This window comes from Carcharodon carcharias, chromosome 11 (genome assembly GCF_017639515.1).
Source record: "Carcharodon carcharias isolate sCarCar2 chromosome 11, sCarCar2.pri, whole genome shotgun sequence".
Lineage (NCBI taxonomy): Eukaryota > Metazoa > Chordata > Chondrichthyes > Lamniformes > Lamnidae > Carcharodon > Carcharodon carcharias.
The window spans coordinates 100,990,982-101,011,361 of NC_054477.1; the positions used below are offsets into that span (position 1 = coordinate 100,990,982).

Here is a 20,380-nt window from a genome sequence, read left to right on the forward strand (position 1 = left end):
CTCTTGGAGGGGCAGACAAGCCTTGGGAGTGCTCAGTAGTTGCCTTCCTCTTTTGAGGTTGTAGGGAGAGGGATCCGTGTCATTGAGGCCCGAGTGTGGAGTGTGGCCCCTGAGCTGGGTTGCTATGCCCACTTGCCCAGCTGTGCTGTGAGCTGCTGCATGTTCATTTGCAGGGGAGTGTAGCCAAAGACTGGGCTAGCAGGCTCCTCAGAGCTGGGTCTTCACAGGGAGTAGCAGGACATCAATAGACCATGCAATGGTTAGGAATTTACTGAGAGTTTCTTAATACTCGGTCAACTTCCATAGGGGCAACAGGCTATTAGTCAGCAATGACACCAACAATGACAGTAAGTGGTCACAGGTCAAAGTGGAGCCAACAGCTCCAGTGCTATTGATGAGTTCTTCAAAAAAATTTCCTCCAATTCTGACAGCACCAAGATGGCAGCAGAGGTGGGCCTTTCATGGGCCCTGAGATGGGAAGGACCTGCCTCTATGCTCTGCACTGTTTCTGCTGCCCATTGCAAATCCAGTCTGGCGTAAAAATATCGGAGATGTGAGAAAGCTTGTTCGACTGGATGGAACATTTGGAGATGGGAATTCACGTGATGAAAATTTTGGGAACTCCAGCCAGAGTCAGCAACCCTAACTTGAGGGAATATCTAAGGCTAAATTTAAACATGCAGCAGAAATCAAAGGAAAAAATGAAAGTCAAAAATTGAGGTATTTTCTGCAGTGGTAAGGGAAAGATCGAGTAAAAGTAGCCAGTGTTTTGGAGATGAAACATGGTGCTCTATGTTGAAGATTGGATGAGAGAAAGGAGATTCTGTGTGTGGTCGGGTAGGTTATCAAGATTAGCTTGGATTTAGTCTGAGGTGTCACTGGACAGGTTGAAGGAGTTGAGGTGCTGATATGAACCAGTGAGGATAGCTTCGATTTAACCCATTTTTATGCCTATGAAATTATGACTCTAGAAGTTTTTATTGTCACAGTCTTTGAAATGAATGTGTTCCAAGTGATATGAAGTTCAGTCCCTTCAGCACTTACATTAGAATGCTGACCCCATGCTGACAGATAATATTCTTGAATTGTAACATATTTGATGAAAAAGCAGGAATCAAGGGTAGAGTTTAAGGTGTATTAGAGATGATTATTTTGGGTTCTCCACTGGAAAAATACTTTCTCTGAATCAACATAATCGAATCCTTTCACCATTTTAAATATCTCAAAAACATCTTAAAAACTCAAAGGAATATAAATTAGGTTTATACATTTATCTTTATAAGTTAACACTTTAACCAAAAGAATAATTCTGGAAGACATAGAAGCCAGATTGCAGGACCTCAGATAGGTAAAGGTGAAACTGCTGAAAGTGATGAGAGGCTACACACACTCATCCAGTTCCACAGGTGTAGGTTTATTGCAAATGAAACCTAATGATGACAAGAAACAAACTGCAATTGGTATTTTCAAATTGTTCATCTGTTTACATTCGTGCACTATGGCACTTCTGTTCAATTTATAAAACATTAAACCTCCAATAATAAGAGTAAAGCAACATACCAATATTTTTCAAAACAGATGGTTACCCAACATCTCTAAATCCTTGTGAAAGTTGCTTAAGAGCTGTGGAATCTAGCTGTGGTTGCTAGGTGGCTTAGCAACAACTGAGGCATGGTGTAATGTAGAAATAGAATTAGGACACTTGGATGTCATGTTGCATCAAATCTTTCACAGTATTTAAGATTTGACTAAGCTCTTAAGATGCCCACTTTATTCCATCATCTCAATTTATTTATTCTTGTGGTTCAAATCACCATAAGCTATAGTGTACATAAGATGCATGTTGTAAATTTAGGAAATTGCTAGATGGAAGCCTGCGTTGCTCTCACTTCACAGGTTCAAATTATGGCCTAGTCAAGGAGGAGTCAGAAGGTAAATTTCATCTTAATTTTGTTGGGTTGGGGGGGAATCTGCTTTTCTATGGATTTCACAAAAATAACACCAGTTGCTATTACACACCAGGTTCCTCATCTTCCTGAATAAGACTTCATCCTGTGGATCTACCTTTCATTGTCAGGAATCTGACTGGACAATTGGAAACTGCAACAGTCCAAAGCCAGGAGGTAGCCTCTGGATGCTGTTTTCCCACATGCATCCCTCATCCCCATGGTAACAAGGCCCACATGCACCCCTCATCCCCATGGTAACAAGGCCCACATGTACCTCTCATCACCATGGTAACAAGGTTCACCTTCAAAATTGACTCAGTCTCCTGTTGGCCTTGGATATGTCAGCGTCAGTTCTCTCTCTCGTCATATAGCGTCCTCGGTTATCTGAAGGCTGCCTATCATGGTTCATCACACATCTCCATTTCTAGTAGCTTTTTTCCATGTGGAGGCATGTGGAAGAGGCCCCAAGAACCACCTCAGCTAGTAAGGGGACTGAACGGCACTGTCAGTGTAGCACCACACTCATTCTGTTTGAGCTAACCAGCTCTTATGTGCCAGTTACCTGAAGGAAAATGAGGAGTCGAAACGTCATCTCTTTTCTTCTCCGCCGATGCTGCCAGACCTGCTGAGTTTTTCCAGGTAATTCTGTTTTTGTTTTGGATTTCCAGCGTCCGCAGTTTTTTTGTCTTTACCTGAAGGAAAATGTTGTTTTACTGCAGAAAACATTGTTTTAATTATGATATTTCTACAGAAAATGCATCAATAAAGTCAACAAATACCATCAGGTGAGAACTTTGTGGTGGGCTCCAGAGGTAATGGCACTGGGGTGAGATGGAAAACTCTTACTGAAGCTGCTTGTGTTATGATCTGAGGAGTAAACATGAAACAAAATGAAGGCAGTCCACTAAGATGAATGGAGGAAATGTGTTACAGGCGGATGGTGGGATCAACTGTTCTAAATGCTGCAAAGATCAAGGAAAATGAAGAAGAATAACTGCAGGAGGGTTTTGGTTCAGGCCTTTTTGGTGCAGGAGCAGAAACATGATTAGAGATTTTCAAACATGGATTTGCAAAAAGAAATGCATGGATTTGGGAGGCAGCTATATGCTCAAGGAGTTTGGAGAGGAAAGGGAGGTTGCTGATAGGCTGCAAGATTTTGCATGAACAGAGAAGTCCACAGTGGGTTTTCTGATGGAGTTTAAACAAGAGGGACAGTGCTTGAGGCATGGGAGCCTGTTACAATATCAGATAGCATGGGAGTTAGGAAGGAAAGTTGGTCAGCAGTATAGTGCAAATATGCTCAAGAGAGCAGTACTAGGTGTGCTCAGAGAGGACATGGGAAAGATAAGAGAAAAACTTGAGAAAGGTGCGAGTTCAGGGTTAGAACATGAAAACCATGGAGGAATTTTTGGCTTTGTGGAAAAGGGAAGAAGAGGAAGCATCAGCGGAAGCTGAGCAGATGGTCACAGTGTGATGACCCGTGTGTGGGAAAAGCCAGGTGCGATGTCCCTTTAAGACCAAAGTAGGCTAGGGAGAATTCTGAAAGAGGATTAATTGGTTTCCTGGGGCAGAAATTTTCGCTCGGCAGGTGCGCGCCTGACCCGCTCAAGGATGAAATGACGAATGTTGACGCCGGCCAGGCATGCCAACATCAACACGCAGTCGCACGATAGTTCGGTCAGCGGGCGCGTGCCAGAATTGGCAGTGCACCCGCCGACAATTAAAAGGCCTGTTAAGGCCATTAAATAATCAATTAACCTAAATTTTTTGCTGCCCGTCAAACCGAATGGTTGGCCAAGTGGTCTTTGCACTTTTTTGGAAATCTCATCCATGGTGGGGAGGGGGGGGGGTGGGTTGGGGGGGTGGTGGTGGAGAGGGAGGTGAGGTCTTCAAAAACAAATAAAAATAAAAGTTTTACAACTGAATTAATAACATGTCCCTGTTCATGTGACAGGGTCACATGAGGGGACATGTTTTATTACATTTTTATTTTCTTTATTTACTTTTGTTAACAACACTTCAACTCCCTGAGGCAGCTCCGTGCCTCAGGGAGATTATGAAGCACTCACTCGCATGCATGTGCGAAGTTCATGCTCGACCTGCTTGCTCTCCTTCCCCCCGACTCCATCCCCACTACCACCACCACCGGCACAGGCAGTACTGAGCGCTGCTGCTCACACTTCATGCTGGACGGGCCTTAATTGACCCACCAGCATGAAATCGCGGTCTAATGCCAATCACAGGTAGCGGTTGGCTTCCCGACCACCCCCAGCCGAGCCCGCCCTCCTAGGGCAAAATTCTGCCCCTAATCATGACATTATTAGGTTCCGAAAAATGCCCATATGACCTGACATTGCTATGAGGTAAACAGATCAGAAGCAAAGGGTAAATAAAAGACTAATTTTAGTGGGGTAGGAACATCCTGCATTTTTTTGACAGTTCAGAACATACTGAGAATTTATGTAAAGACGAAACAAGCAAAGTTTTTCCAAATGGAACAGTTTTCTGATTGGCAGTCTTTGAACAGATCCCATTGTTGAAGTGGATTTCTGAAAATAGAGCAGAGACTGTGTTACTGTGTGTTATACATTTGGAAAGGACAGATAACTGAAGGCAGGAAGTGCAATGGATTGTGGAATGCACTGCTGTTTCAGTGTTGCCAGAGCCCATCAGATCCTTTAAAGAGATGGGAGAAGGGGGACTCTGAGGATTCTGTGCCATCAGGAAAGATTTGCAGAGCTTTAGGGAAAAGGCAGGGGAGTGAGATTAGCTGATTTGCTCTTGCAGAGTGCTGGCATGGACACAATAGGCTGAATTGTTCCTTCGGGGCTGTTAACATGGGATATTGTCCCTCTCCTTAATTTTCTCCTGTAGGCAGCCCTGTTACTAATCCAAAGATTAAATCCAAGGATTATAAATTGGTTTCATCATCGCAAAACTATGCAATCAAATTCATAACATTGCTTATAGATAAAAATAATTAGTTGACTGCATGCATCTAATGTCGTAACCATAATGGTTTCATTCATGTTATACTAGTGAGTACTTCTTTGTGGTAAGACACACCATACATTTCTTCCTAAATTAGGCAATGAAAATTAAATTACCAAGTGTCCATTGAAGTTTCCTCCCTTCCTCCTAAAGAAACATAACACTGAGAACTATAGATCATTACAAATTGGACTGATCTTTTGGCCATAACTCAGAATTTCATGAAATAGCTGTATCACCCCCTGTTCTTGCTAAACTGCAAAACTCCAAGCACCTCCATGCTTCTCTGCCTCAGAATCACTAAGTCCCTCCCTACTGACACACATATAAAAACTTGACAGGAACATTATATTCCATTCTTGGTGCAGTATTTTAAACATTATAAGGCCAGAAATGTTCTGTCGGCGTGCGGGGGTGGGCCCAATCTGCTGGCGTGTAAAATGACGCATGATGGCGTCAGGTGTGCGTCCTGACGTCTTTGCGCTGTCTCACGATATTTCATTCGGCGGGTGTGCACCAGAGTCAGCTGCACACCTGCTGATAATTAAAAAGCCTATTAAAGCCATTTAGGAACTAATTAATTTCAAATTTCCACTGCCCTTCCAACCTAACGGTTAGTGGGCAGGCAAAAAGGCCAAACGGCCTTTACGTTTTTTAGGAAACCTCATCCATGAGTGGGATGAGGTTTCCTAAAGCTTTGACAAATTGAATTTAAAAAATTTCTGAAATATAAAAATATGACCCATCGCATTTGACACAGTCACATGAGATGGGACATGTTTCATTAAATATTTATTCCATTTATTTATTTATTTCAAAAGCGCTTCAATCTCCCTGCGGCAGCTCCATGCCAAAAGAAGGAAACGTGCTGCCCCAAATTTAGCGACACCTCCCTCAAAAGCCTACTGGATGCAGTGGAGGCCCGACGCAAAATCCTCTACCCTTAGTCTGGATGAAGACAAGCAAACAAAGTGACAAATCCTGCATGGGAGGCAGTGGCAGCAGTGGTCAGTGCCAATGTCCTGCAAAAGGGGCATGCACCCAGTGCCAAAAGATGATGAATGATCTCCTCCGTCCTGCCAAGGTAAGTCATTTTTCTCATCACTCTCAGCTCACACACACAAACAGGCCCATCACACATCTACAGGGATCTCACTCACTGCTAGCTAAAGGGACATCACCATTCATTCTCTCACAGACACACACACACACACACACACACACACAGCATCATCTTCCCGGCAGATCGTGTCCTCATCCCGCCCATGGACCACTCATCGCCCACATTTAGAAGGCACCCTTATCATCTGGCCTGGCAGGCATCCTGCTTGTGGTTTCTCCATCTCCATTCATGCAGGACAAGCTGGAACACAACAAAAGGGAGAGGTCACAGACTGGTGGAGGAATGCCTGATATCAAGGTACTAACAGGCTTTGAAAATAGAGTCATCCAGCTGCTCAGAGATGATCTGGACTGTTCCTATGCTGACGGTGAGGTTGGCAGTGCTCAGCCAAGTGAAGATCCAGCAGTGTAACATCCATCAGACAACCATGCCATGAGTCAGTTCCCTTTTCTGTCCTAATTATCCCTCCTTGCTTTTGCAGGCACGTCTGGGAAGCAACCAAGTGGGTCCATGACCCAGGTCCTGGACTCAAGCCCCGAAGACACCTTGGAAAAAGAATCTGATAATGTCCTCATTGGAGACTCATCACAGCGCTCACCCACATCCTCCACCAGAGCAGAGACACACACCTTTATGGGACCCAGCTCTAGAGTAGCCTTGGGATCACAATCTGGTGAGCACATTGCACTGTCTGACCCACAGCAGGTGGTGGCAGGGACTTGCCAGGTTTCTGGCACTCGGAGAACTGCTGGAAGCCAGAAATCTGCTGAGTCTGAGTTAGATGATGAGCCTCTAGACTCAGTCATACCTCAGTTGCTGGAGCTGCATAGGCAAGCTTGGAAACATCAAAAAGGAATGACCGCTGCACTCCTCAGATTGCAAGGCACAATGGAGAAGTCCATCCATCTTCAGTCTAAGGCGATAGAGCCGACATGCCAACCTGCCGAAGTCAACGCTCGTAGGATGGCAGCCGCCATGAAGACCTTGATCCAGGACATCGATCCTGCACTGCTGTGTGGGCCGAACTCAATCGCTGACGCCATAGTTGGCCTCCAGCAATGTCAATGCAAGAGGGGTGTGGGGCAGCTTGATCTCACTCCAGCTTCCCCTTCTCCTCAAGGCATCAGCCAGGTGCCCTTAGATACCCATAGGTAGGAGGACTAGCAGGTGCACACCCTGGGGCCATCCACCCAGGTGACTCCAGGAGTGTCCGGCCCATCCAAATCCTCTCTCCCTGTGACCCCAGCAGCTCCAGCTCCACAGGCCAAGAAGAGGGCCACTGCCACACAGCAAGATCCTGAAAGCAGGCCAGGACCCTCCAAGTCTCGGCCCTCCACAGGACACCCACCAAGGTAATCACAGACAGGGTGTAGCAGTCAGCAGGCTGCCTCCACCTCCGCTGTGGATGTCGGGGGTGCACCAAGACATAGAGGCAGGGTTAGAAAGGTTAAGAAGATGTAATTTCACTGCATGGGCCTGGTCATTAATCGCTTGTACATAATATTGGCAATTGTCAACAAATTCCCAACAATGTCACCTTGTCTTTGGCTCCTTGTTCTGATGAGCAGTGTTCATGTCACTCAGGTGTGAAACCTTGGTTCCTGCACAACATAAAGGCAGGTGTCTCAGTCCAGGCCTCTTCCCCGTGCTTTGTGCAACCTTCCCAGCACACTTATGGTGGGCCTTCACTTTCATTGGACACATCAGTCATGCCTGCACCTTGATGGTTCTTGTCATTGCTGCCAGAATGTCCTGGGCCGGTGGCACAGAGTTCTGTCATTCACTGTGTGCTCCCAGCATCTACTATCTCATCAGCATCTGAGCTCTGTGACAGTGTGCTCCTGAAGGGTACAACTCACGAAGTTGAAGTTTCCTTGCAGCATCTCACAGACCGCAAGCAAAGTACCATCAGCCAGACAGGAGTCAAACATTCACATAGGGTATGTGAGGATCTATGGAGTGTCCCCACTGCATGTCATCATCATCCTCCTGGAATGTAGGGACTATGGGCATCCACTGCATCTCCTTGACAGGAGCCTTATCACAGAGGGTATGTGCCCTGCCATCAACCAGACTGGAGTCAAACATCAACAGATGCAATGTGAGGATCTATGGTGTCTCCTCAATGCAAGTCATCCTCATCTTCCACCAATCTAGCAGCTATGAGGGACTCCCGAGTGCACCTGCCTCATCTGAAAAAAGCAATGGTCTCAATGTCGTAACCCTTGCCTTTGAAGACCTCATCACTGTCATCCCCGTTGAGGTCCTCCTAATCATAGGAGACCTCCAGCTCCTCCATCTCCTCCTCAAGCAGCTCCTCCCCCCATTGTAGCGCCAGGTTGTAAAGGGCACAAAAGGCGATGACAATGTGTGACACCCTCTGTGGACTATATTGCAGGGCATCACCAGACCGGTCCAGGCACCGGAACCTCATTTTCAGCATCCTGATGGTCTGCTCCACCAAGGTACGAGTTGCTGCATGAGCCTCATTATAGTGTCGCTCTGCTGCAGCCTGAGGCCGCTGCACGGGTGTCATCAGCCACGGCCTCTGCGGATAGCCCTTATCCCTGAAGTGCCAACCCTACAGCCTCTGTGTATCCTGGATGATGTCAGGGATCTGAGGTCTACTGAGAATGAAGGAGTCATGGGAACCATGCGCAGACCTGCAGGATGTGTTTGTGGTAGTCGCACACCAGCTGAACATTCAGCGAGTGGAAGTCTTTGTGGTTGACATAGTTGACTGCTTGTTGCCATGGATTTCTGAGCACCACGTGAATGCAGCCGATGGCACCCTGCACCTGTGGAGAGATCTGGGCAAATCCCAGTGCTCTTGCTTCCTAGCTTTCCTGATCCCAGGCAAAACGCGCAAAGTTGTGTGCCTTCACAAATATGGCATCCCTGACTTCCTGGATGCATTTGTGCATGGATGCTTGAGGGACGCCACACAGGTCACCTATGGAGCCCTGCAAGGAGCCACTGGTGTAAAAATTAAGTGCCCTGGTAACTTTCATGGCCACTGGCAGTAAATGCCCTCCATGTACGCGTGTTGCCAAATCCTGCAGCAAGTGGCATATGTGACCAGCCAATTCCCTGGACATGTGCAGTCTTCAGAGACACTGGTTCTTGGTCATCTGCAGGAATGTCAAGTGCCATCTATAGACCCTAGGCCTAGCTAGGCACCAAACCATGACGGCTTGCTGTGGTTCTTCAGCGGCCTGCACAGGAGCTTCATCTGTCCCTTACTCCTGAGGATGCTTCTCCTCCCTCTGCTCAGCCTGGGAGCCTCTGTCGGTCTCTTCCCTTTCATTTCTGCTCCCTGTAAGCCATGAGGCATACAGCTAGGTCACCAGGCTTCATGCTCCTGATATACTTCTCCTGCAGGATGATAGAGGGAGATGCCTGGTTTTGCATCAGCCTCCTTGGGACCTCTCATGGTCATGTGTGTGCCTTCAGCTCCGTCTCAAGGCTCCTTAATGCATGCTGGAGAGCGTTGTACACCACTTGGATGGCCAGAGCTTAGTGCGCTGTATGGCTGCCAGATGCCCCACCCACCTCTACCCCATTCCACCTGACCGACTGGCAGCAGCTTTGCCCATTGGACTGCATGCTGTGCTCTCAGCTCAGACGCAGGCATTCTCCTAACCTGCGCTGCAAGGCTGCACTATTAGCTTGAACCATGGGGGAGACTGGTCCAAAACTTAATGAGGACATTGCAAGGGGCTGTGAGTGCCTCCACCAGTGACTGCTCCATATCCAGCTTTCTCAAGGATATTGAACAACTTGCCCAGTTGTCCAATTGTTCTGCAGTCCACTAAAATGTTCATTAATTTGCAGTCTGTGCCCAAGGGGTGCAAAGTTAAGGAGCATTTGGTGGCACCTTGATGCCTGTGTTGCTTGAGTGGATAGATAAGCTAAAGGCCCAACTCCTAGCATGTCAATGTAGCTGCGTCTGAACTGTCTCAGAAGAATGCTCACTTTACACAAGGTTTCCCTAATGCGTGGCCACTTACCTCTGCCCACCTCACATGTGCTTGTGCATCAGACTATGCTGCCTTGCCCCACAATTTGCCACAACTGGAGTGCAGCCCTTGCCCCAGCACCGTACTTTAGCCTACCCAGAGCAAGTAGCTTGACCGTGTCTTTGCCTGAATGCATGGCACTTCTTCCTTCAAGTTGAACACGTGACCCTCGCAAGTGCTGCACAATGTTGGTGTGCACTCACCTCTGAGTTCTGCTTGAAGTTCAGCTCAGCAGGTGCACACCTTTTAAATGCTGTTGTGAAACATGCCGGCATGCAATCACGCCGATGTGCTTGGATGATCCAGAGTGGGGGAATGATTCTGGCAAGCAGAGTTAATAATGAGATGCTAATGTATTGGAATTAGTTCCCGATGTGCAGCCGTGGAAAAGTCGGCCCACCATTGATGGGCGGGGCGGTTGATTGCAAACTGGTTTCACGACGACGTAAATCAGATTTTTGGCTTTCCTACCATATTGTACCCCCTGCACCTGCCATGACACCTGCCGCCAATGGAAATGGAAAGTTCCAGCCATAGACTCAGCATTTGATAGTCAGGGAAAGCTTAGAGGGCACATGGAAAGGCTCAGTGACTACAGAAGATAATAAATAGCTGGCCTGAAGCCTGTAGCTGCCAAATTTCTTCCAAGTTGTAATTCGGTGGAGGAATTAAAAGAAGCTTCAGAACCCAGTCTCAGCACCAACATATCCTCGCAAGATCAGCTTTTCAAATTTCAAGTACTTCTGACTGTATGCCTGTCACTGGCTTGGGCCCTCTGAACATTCTCCCCATGAGGCTTTGCCCTAAAGAATCAGGGAACAGTTTCCAATCTCCATATATAGAAACATTCCAAAGGGCTCTGTTGTATACACACATTCCCAGTTACCAGGCTCCACCCAATCCATAAATATGCTGCATTAGCAAAGGCAAGACGGCAAAGGCAGAACCAAATGTTAATTAGTAACAGCCCCAGCTGACTGTGAAACCCTACTCACAAAATTCCAGAAGGTTTGAGAACTACCATTATCATTGACAGAAACATGAAACCCATGAACTCTGCAGTGCAAGCACCCAAGTAAAATGTTGTATAAATTAAGTTTGAGACTTGTGTCCACAAGTGAAATAGTCCAAACCTGATCACTCAGAAAAACTTGAAATGTGAATGGAATCAAAAAATGATTACTAAATTAAGCAATCTTTACTACAGGAGGCAGAGCAATAACATCTCTATCATCAGAATTCTCAAAGGTCTTAAAAGGTTAGATCAATCCATTCATCCAAAACGCTCTTGGGTGTTTGTTAGGTCTGGATACTGAGGGGCTCCTGACACCAATCTGGCTTCAATGGGCCTTCAAACCTGAATCCCCAGTTTCATACAAAGGACAGATTCACAGTTAAGAGACAACAGAAGTTTCTCAGGAGAATTGCATAATTGTATTTGTAGACTATTATCTGCACTGCTAAGAAAACACATGACCTCTGATGAAGTTGAATTTTCCCTCTGCGATAGAAGTGTTACATACAAGATAATGTAGTCTGCCATTTTTACAATATTGGCCTGTCTGAACTGTCCATGTAGTGCCAAACTCTTGTTCCCAATGACAAGGCAGGCTAGCCTGACTGACAGAGGACATAAATAATGGGCAATCTCCTGAATGCTAACCAAAGATAATATCATTCTGCTGGTGCCATCACACAGACACAGATGTTGCCTGCTTCCTCCAAATAATATCCCTCGCATCATTGATGATTACTGCCCTAAGGAATAAGAGACATTGCAATCCACGCTAAGATTATTATGAATATTTGCAATTATAAGGAAGGAGGAGTGGAAAGAATAAGGCTGATGAAGAGAAGTAAGATAAGGGCTATTGTCTTTCATCAACACTTTCCCATTAAAAGCAATAAAGCTCTGCCTGGGAGTGCCTAAGATGTCTCTTAAATTTCTGAAGGTGAAGTAGATCTGTTGCAGAGTGCTAGGAAAAAATTGTGGTGCAGCCACAGCCAAACACTACCTATCTTAATCGAGTAACACCTCATCACATGTTGAAAGATATGACTTCCTGGCCTCCAGTTAGGGTGCCAGAAAGGCCATCAGCAGCATTGATGTACCCTCAAATACACTGCCCTCTCCATCAGGCCTGTCCTTGAGGTGGAGGGTCTGCCTGACATGTACAGATTATTGCAGCTCTAAGTACCAGTGGCAAGATGCCATACCACACAGCTATGATGGAACATTACTTCTCTAAGCACACATGTGGATAAGGCATCTGCAAGACACATACCTGGGTATGTGATTTATTGCTTCCACCTAGAATTTGGAAATATCAAGCACAGTAGGCTCTGCTCACAAATCTATACACACTTCTCCAGAGGGAGAGATGGGTTAATAAATACATGGAAATATGTAGAATTTACAACACAGAAACAGGATATTAAATCAAAGCAGACAATTTTAGCTTCTGGACCATGAAATTGGGTTCTAGTTGCGCCACAGGTGCTGATACCATAGCAACTCAAAAGGCATAAAATGATATGGGCTGAGCTTCTGGCCACTTCTGGTGTGCCCCATGTGGCACCCCATGCTGGGAAGGGCATTTGTGTGAAGCTGTCCCATTTGTGCACCAGAGCCATCAGGAGTGGTGAGATTATGATATCAAACAGCCATTACGGTTGATTTGACCCACGCTGAGAGAACTTCAACTGTAACTGATTTGAGTCAGTCTAAGTCAAGTGGAATGCCCGAGGTGGTGGCTGCAGCAAAGGGTGGTGCATCCTGCAAGGCATCGAAACAGTCGCTGACTAAAGTCACCAAGAAGCCGCCTAAGATGCGGAGAAAATCTCGCAAGCAGAGCTATTCCACTTACGTGTATAGCGCGCTGACTCAGGTCCACCCTTCCACCAGGATCTCGTCCAAGACCATGAGTGTTATGAATTCCTTCGTCGTCGACATTTTTGAGCGCATCGCCTCTGAGGCTTCACACCTCATTCGCTACAACAAGTGCCACATTCGGCCAAGGAGATCTAGAGCGCTGTCTGCCTCATGCTGCTAGGAGAACTGGCCAAACACACCATCTCTGGAGGCACCAAAGCGGTCGCCAAATACATCAACCCCATTTAGGTCAATCACTCTAAAGAACATAAAGATCCAGTGAATGCTATTGCTAATCACTCATAGCTGAACATGTGTTCAAGCTGCATTGGGGAACTCCATGAGCATTATTTCAAGGGAGGCATTCAACTTGCAGGTGAGGTGCTTTTTAATTCTGATATTATAAAGTTTGTGGAAGTGGTCTGGCTTGGTTTTGAAGGTGCGATGGTGATCTGGTGCATTCATTCAGGGAGAGCAGATGATTTGGTCACCAAAGTTTGGATGAGGTATAAGATCAGTAGTTGAAGCTTTTTTTCAATCATGGGATATGGGCATCACTGGCTTAGCCAGCATTTATTGCCCATCCCTAATTGACCTTGAGATGGTGGTGGTGAGCTGCCTTCTTGAACCGCTGCAGTCCGTACGCTATAGATACACCCACATTGCTGTTAAGAAGGGAGTTCCAGGATTTTGACCCAGCAACAGTGAAGGAATGGTGATATATTTCCAAATCAGAATGGCAAGTAGCTTGGAGGGGAACTTCCAGATGGTGATGTTCCCATGTGCCTGTTGCCCTTGTCCTTCTAGATGGTAGTGGTCATGGGTTTGGAAGGTGCTGTTTAAGGAGGCTTGGTGAGTTCCTCTGGGTCTACCTCATTATCAGAAAAATGGAGCAGAGATTGCAGAGAGAAGAAGCTTTGTAAAGAGAAAGCAAGTGAGGTGAGCTCTCCATAGAAGGCACCACCAACCATGGATTTTTCACGAGCATTCTCTGACTTCCACCTCAATGAAAAACATTGCCTGAGGGGACTTAGATTCAAAAGTAGGTGGTCATAGAACTGTGCCTCCTTCAACACAAACTGCAGCCTCTCTCCAAGATGAGAGCAGCACTGCCAGTTCTTACCAAGATCACAATAATATTAAACTTCAACATGACCAACATTTTCCAGGCAAGACCATGCAACATATCCCCCATCTCCCAGTGCATCATCCATCAATGCATCTGGTAGGTGATGAAGGCCACGTATGCAAAGAGAGACAATGACATTCTGTTCTCTCTAAGAAGGGAAAAGCAGTGGGACCATGGGCATGTGATTTTGCCAGGATAGCAGAATTCATGATGGTGCAGGGAACCATCGACAGCATGTATGTAGTTCTGAGGAACCCCCTTTGTGAATGGAGAGAGGTATGGAAATTGAAAGGGCTACTAGCGTACAGATGGTCTCACCGGTGGGCTAAGCCTTTATAAAACACTAGTTAGATCCTGGATTTGTGGCCAGTTCTGGGCATCGTGTTCAGAAAGGATGTCAAGGCCTTAGAGAAACTGTAGAAGAAAATGGTTCCAGGGTTAAAAGACTGCAGTTAGATGGAGGAACTCGAAAATGTAGTGCTGTGTTCCTTAGAGCACATAAAATAAACAAGATATTTGATAGAGGTGTTCCACATCATAAAAAGTTTTGACAGAGTAAATAAGGCGAAACTGTTCCCAGTGAGAGAAAGACCAGTAATCAAAGGGCATAGATTGAAGGGAATTAGCAAAAGGAACCTGAGGTGGCAAGAGCAGATAATGGCCAGAATCTTCGGTTCGGCAAGCGGGGGCAGGGCCCGCTTGCAGATGTGTAAAATGACGCACAGTGACGTCAGGCATGCGTCCCGACATTAGCGCACATCATTCCAATTTTCAGTTCAGCGGGCGCCCAACAGAGTTGGCTGCGTGCCCGCTGAACAATCAAAAATCTATTAAGGCCATTTAAAAACTAATTAAACCACTTAATATAGCTGCCCGTCCAACCTTAAGGTTGACAGGCAGGCGAAGAGCCCTGGCGGCCTTCGCATTGTTCATGAAATCTCATCCATGGGCGGGGTGAGGTTTCATGAATGATTTATAAGCGAAATAAAGATTTTCATTAAAATTCATAGACATGTCCCAGCTCATGTGACACTTTCACATGAGGGCACATGCCCTAAATTTTTTCTTTATTAAAATTTTTGAAACTCAAACTGATCTGCCTGAGGCTGCTCTGTGCCTCAGGAAGATTTTTGCACGCATGCACGGAAGAGCGCAGGTCCCAACTCAGCCTACTCCCCCCACCCACACAGGGAGCGCTCAGTGCTTCTGGATGCATGTCATGCTGGGCGGGCCTTAATTGGCCCGCCCACATAAATTGGTGGCACGCAGCCTCTTGCATCATGAAACAAATAGTCACCTTCATCAGCAGACACGTGCAACTAACCATAATGTTGCACTTGATGGGTGGTGTCGCAGCTTCTTTGTAGCACAAAGAACTTCCAATAAAAATCAAAATGTGGCACTGGAAGGCTGCTGCTATCATAGGCAGAATGAGGTGAGGCTGTTGGCAACAGGACAAGAAAAGTGCAATATTTCTGCTCTGGGGTGAGATGGCTGGCCACACAGCAACCAGCCAATTGACTGTGCATTGGTGGGGAGTGCAGTGAGCCATCCAGCAGAGTGGGTAGTAAGTCGATGTCCTCCCCCACCCCGCCCTCACAGGGTCAATCATCCAGGCACCATATTTAAAGGGCACCCAGAAAGGCATTCATTCCCTGCAAGCCAGGAGCATCAGTCCCACTGTCTGTGGGGACACATGCAGCAAATCATTCTGATTCCCTCTCCCCTCCGATAACCTTAACTACTAACTCGCTATTCAGGAGTGATGTCACAGAGAAGATGAGTGGCAGTTCGGCATTGCCTCACTGCAGGTTCACTTCCAGGTCAACCGGGAAAGGTGGGGAGGTCCTGTTTCCCAGGGGTTGCAGCAGGAGGCTACCCTGTCTGACTAAGGCAGCCTGGATGGAGGTTATAGTATGGGCTATTGCCTGTGGAGCCCACTCTAAGAAGCTGGGCAGTGCAGGAAGAAGATGAACGATCTGCTACACTCCGCCAGGGTAAGTGGTACCATGTAGTCACTACAAAGTGTCACTCATAGGAGCATGAAGTAAAGTAAGTATGTGAATGCAGAGGCATGTCAGACAGAAGTTTGTATTGAAGGCCTCACTGTCAGATGGAACATGTACATTGAATGTGTGGCAGCTGCAGGTCACTGTGAGTGTTAAATACTTACTGGGGAGGGCTCAGGAGATGTCATGGGCACGCATGCTTATACAGTGGTTATGCACCCATTGGGGTGACACTCAATCATTCTGTCTGTCTTCAGGAGAAAACCACTCATAATAGGAGAGAGCACAATCAGACGTTCCTCAGATATAAGAATCCTGGCCCCAGCTGAGGAGGAGACCACAGAACTTGCCTTGGAATACCAGCACCGAGCATGCATTAATGGAGAGACCGGAGTTTTGCAGCCAACCAGTACGAATGCTTCCAGCCTGGTGTTGACAAAATGGACATAAAGGAGTAATGCCTGAAACATTGCTGAGAAAAGGGATTGTGCATAACCATTAGGTAATTCTTTTTATTTTCCACTGCAGGTTCTTGCAGCAAGTAAAAGGCAAAAAAGAGGAGATGGCTTTCCCTCAAACCTGCCTCCACCTCCACCTCCAGCTCCAGCTCCATCTTGTGCACCACCTCTGAGGATGAGGTCTCTGAATGCTCAGAGGAAACACCATCACAGCATTCCCTTGCACCTTCCACCAGCATAGAGACATTCACCTTGGTGGGTACTAAATAGGCTTAGAGTTGAAATCAGGTGAGCACATCATTGACACTGCGACTGATGAAAGAGGTGACAGCCCATGTTTGACACTTGGAGGATGGCTGGAGACCAGGCCCATGTTGAGACCCATGCAATTAAATGACGAACCTCTGGATTCAGCCACAGTCAGGCAGGGGGCCATCAGTCAGAGATGCCAAAGGCCTTGAACAGTATTATGTCAATAATTCATGAAAAAAATCAAAACTCTGTATGAAAACTTTATTCTTTTTTGCTATTTTAAAATGGATTTCTGCTGAACAACAAAATGGCTGCTACAAGTCACATGACTCACAAGATTGTCCATTTGTCCTAAAATTTGCCAACAGAGATTACCAGAACAAAAGAGTTCCACTCTTTTCCTTGTGGAATCTCACACCCCATTTTAAGACCACAGTATAATCATGCAACCACACAACTAATAGATAAACTCACTTCCTCTAAACAGGGTGAAAGCAAAGACAGAGACATCAAAACTCGTTATATCTGAAGAAGTATTAGCAGCTGCCATTTTGCTCCTAAGGGAAACAGTGGATTTTGGCCTGAAGCACAGAAACTGCTTGCGAGGCTGCAGTTAACTCATGAATGGGCCATGTCACATGACCCCCAAAATTCTAGCCTTTTGAATTGTTTTAATATTACATTTCTTGCCTCACAGCTAAGTCTGCTGTTATAATATCAACTGGAAAGAACACACAGTTGCTGCTGGAAATGCATTCGGATCTGCACTCCATTGCTCCAACCATGGGTGCAGTGCAGCAGTAGCTAGGTGAGAGGGGGATGGGGCACCTCGCCTTCCTTCCAGGTGCCCCTTCTCCTCACGGAGTCAGGGAGGTGCCATTGAGGAGGAGTGCCAGTCGGGCAACCTCAGGGGCTTCATCATTGGACATTCCAAGGGTGCCCAGCCGCTGCACCTTCCAACAACAGGTCAGGCCAAGGAAGGTGAACCTGTATCTAAGCAGGAGACCCTCAGCGGACCATAGCCATCCTGGCTTTGGGTCACCGGAGGACAGTTGTCAGTGTTATCACAGTTAACAGAGCATAACAGTCAGCAGAATACCTCCATCTCAGCTGTGGATGTCAGGGCTGCACCAAGACAAAGTAATAGAAACAGAAAGATTAAAAAATTATAACAGCACAAAGGTGTCTAATCACTGTGAATATGAAACACACTTGTCAATATATGTTTAATTTCACTTTATCCATGTATGTTGTATTTTCATTATGTTTCTTGTCGCTGCAATGTTTATGTGCATTTAAGGGCATTGCACTTCTTTTGCAATCAGCTTCGTATGATGTGAGCCTATCGATGCACCATTTATTGTATCAGATCATCAGTGGCGTCATCTTTGGGTATCCTGACATGCGTAGGATTTAAACCTTGGTCATCATTTTTTTAACACTGGGGCTTTAATGCATCTGACAACTCAGCAGGTTGTGTTAATAGCTTCCAGTTATCACAGAATTATGTGCAGAAGGAGGCCATTCAGCCCATCATGTCTGCACCAGCTCTCTAAGTGAACATTATGACTCAGTGCCATTCTTTTGAATTTTCCCCATAACCCTGCACTTTGTTTCTAATTAAAAAACCATCTATTGCCCTCTTGAATGCTTCAACTGAACCTACCTCCACCACACTTCCAGGCAGTGTGTTCCAGACTCGAATCACTCGCTGTGTGAAAAAGCTTTTCAATATATTCTCCCTTACCATAAATTCTCATTTACCTTCTTCCCCCTAACATGTACAAGTCATTAAAGATGGCAGGACAGATGCAGAGAGCAGTTAGTAAAACATACAATATCCGAGGCTTTATATATAGGGACCTAGAGTACAAGAGCAAGGATGTTATGCTGAACTTGTATAGGACATTTTTAAACCTCCGCTGGAATATTGTGTATTGTTCTGGGCGCCACACTTTAGGAAGCAAGTGAATGCATTGGAGAGAGTGCAGAAGAGGTTTACGAAAATGGTTCCATGGATGAGAAACTTCAGTTATGAAGCTAGATTGGAGAGGTTGGGACTGTTCTCCTTCGAGAGGTGAAGGCTAAAAGGAAATTTGATAGAGATGTTCAAACTCATGAGCAGGCTGGACAGAGTAGTTAGGGAGAAACTGTTCCCACTCATAAAAGGATCGGGAATGAGAGTGCACAGATTTAAAGTGATTTGCAAAAGAAGCAAATGCGATTTACCAGATGAACCTTGCATTGTCTTAGGGTCTGTAAGCAACAGAAAGGCTTTGCGAACCAGACTGGAGTCAGAGGATGGCATAACATAGATTAAGTGTGCTCTTCAACAGATAGGGGAAGAACAGATGGTTCTAGTTTAGGTAGGAGGGAAGGTCTCTGCCTGGGTGAAAAATAGGGACATACGATGCATGTACCTGTTACCAGAGATGTTTGTTTAATGTAAACATATATGTTGACGAGATCAGAATCTGAAAAGTGATCTTGTACATGACCAATAATGGATAAATATGTTGAATACTTGTAATTTAGCAGAATGCTATCTCAAGCTGCATTGGGATGGTTTTTTCCTTGCAATTGCTCAAATAAACGATCATGACCTGTACCTGAGACTCCTGTGGTCTGTTTGTCAAAGTGACCACAACGGTTTGGCGTAGTCCGCAGGATACTCGGATTGGGCCCTTGGGACGGCTCTGCCAAGAGGGCGAGTATATTTCATTTACCACCCATAGTTAGTGAAGTAAGCCTACCCAAGCGTAGTCCGGCCGAGTATCAAAGAATCAGGAGGAGGACTCAGGACAGGACAGAGATAGGAGGCGCTGGGGTAGGAGGCACTGGGGTAGGAGGGGGAGCCACGCAGGCAGGCTAGCGGTGCCAAAGCCACACAGGGAGGCTAGACCACTACCCGAAATAGGAGGCGGAGCCATGCTGGTGGGTTACGGTTTGAAATATAACCATAACCGAAGCTGTGCAGGAATGCCAGACCCCAGTGAAATAAGTGAAACCACACATACCACAAGCAATTAGGTTGTTAGGGCCGCGTGAACGTACTGTGCAAAGATAGATGGGAATAAGAACAGAGTGCCACCAGGGAAACAGAATAGTGCTATGGACCTCGACTGGGGAACCATGGACTCCATTACAAGGTTCTTAGCGGAACAACAGTCAAGACTCATCACAAAAGTGCAGAAGAAGGGGCGGAATCCATAGGGAACCCTGGAGAACAAAAACAGTGGTGGATAGAGCAGAAGAAAGATAAGGAAAAGAAAGGAGTGATGGTTATTATCATCTTGTGCCTGCAGTTGTGTGGATGGATTAATACTAAGTTCCAGTCGATTAGAGAGAGAGAGACAAAGTCAGATCCAGGACAGATCAGAACAGTGGCGACAGCTTGTAGTGATACTGACCAAGAGGAAGAGAGCTCCGAAGAAGCCTACGATGGAGTTGGGACAAAACCTCCCTCATACAAACCAACCGTCCCACTGTGCGTGTTAAATCCCATGGCCCCTATGGCAGTAACTGATAGGAAAAGTAAAGTCGGGAAATGGGAATTAAAAACCAAAGGGGGAAAGGGG

At 46.2% G+C, this 20,380-nt stretch overlaps 1 long non-coding RNA gene across 1 annotated transcript in view; it reads right to left on the bottom strand.

The window, feature by feature from the left end:
- Window positions 1–1,283: 1,283 nt before the first annotated feature.
- Window positions 1,284–20,380, bottom strand: part of LOC121284371 — a 57,121-nt gene continuing 38,024 nt past the window's right edge. Inside the window, exons 3-5 of the long non-coding RNA XR_005944473.1 lie at window positions 2,729–2,816; window positions 2,512–2,641; window positions 1,284–1,430 (exon numbers count right to left, since the gene is read on the bottom strand). This is a non-coding gene — a long non-coding RNA (uncharacterized LOC121284371). The remainder of the gene's footprint in view (window positions 1,431–2,511; window positions 2,642–2,728; window positions 2,817–20,380) is intronic.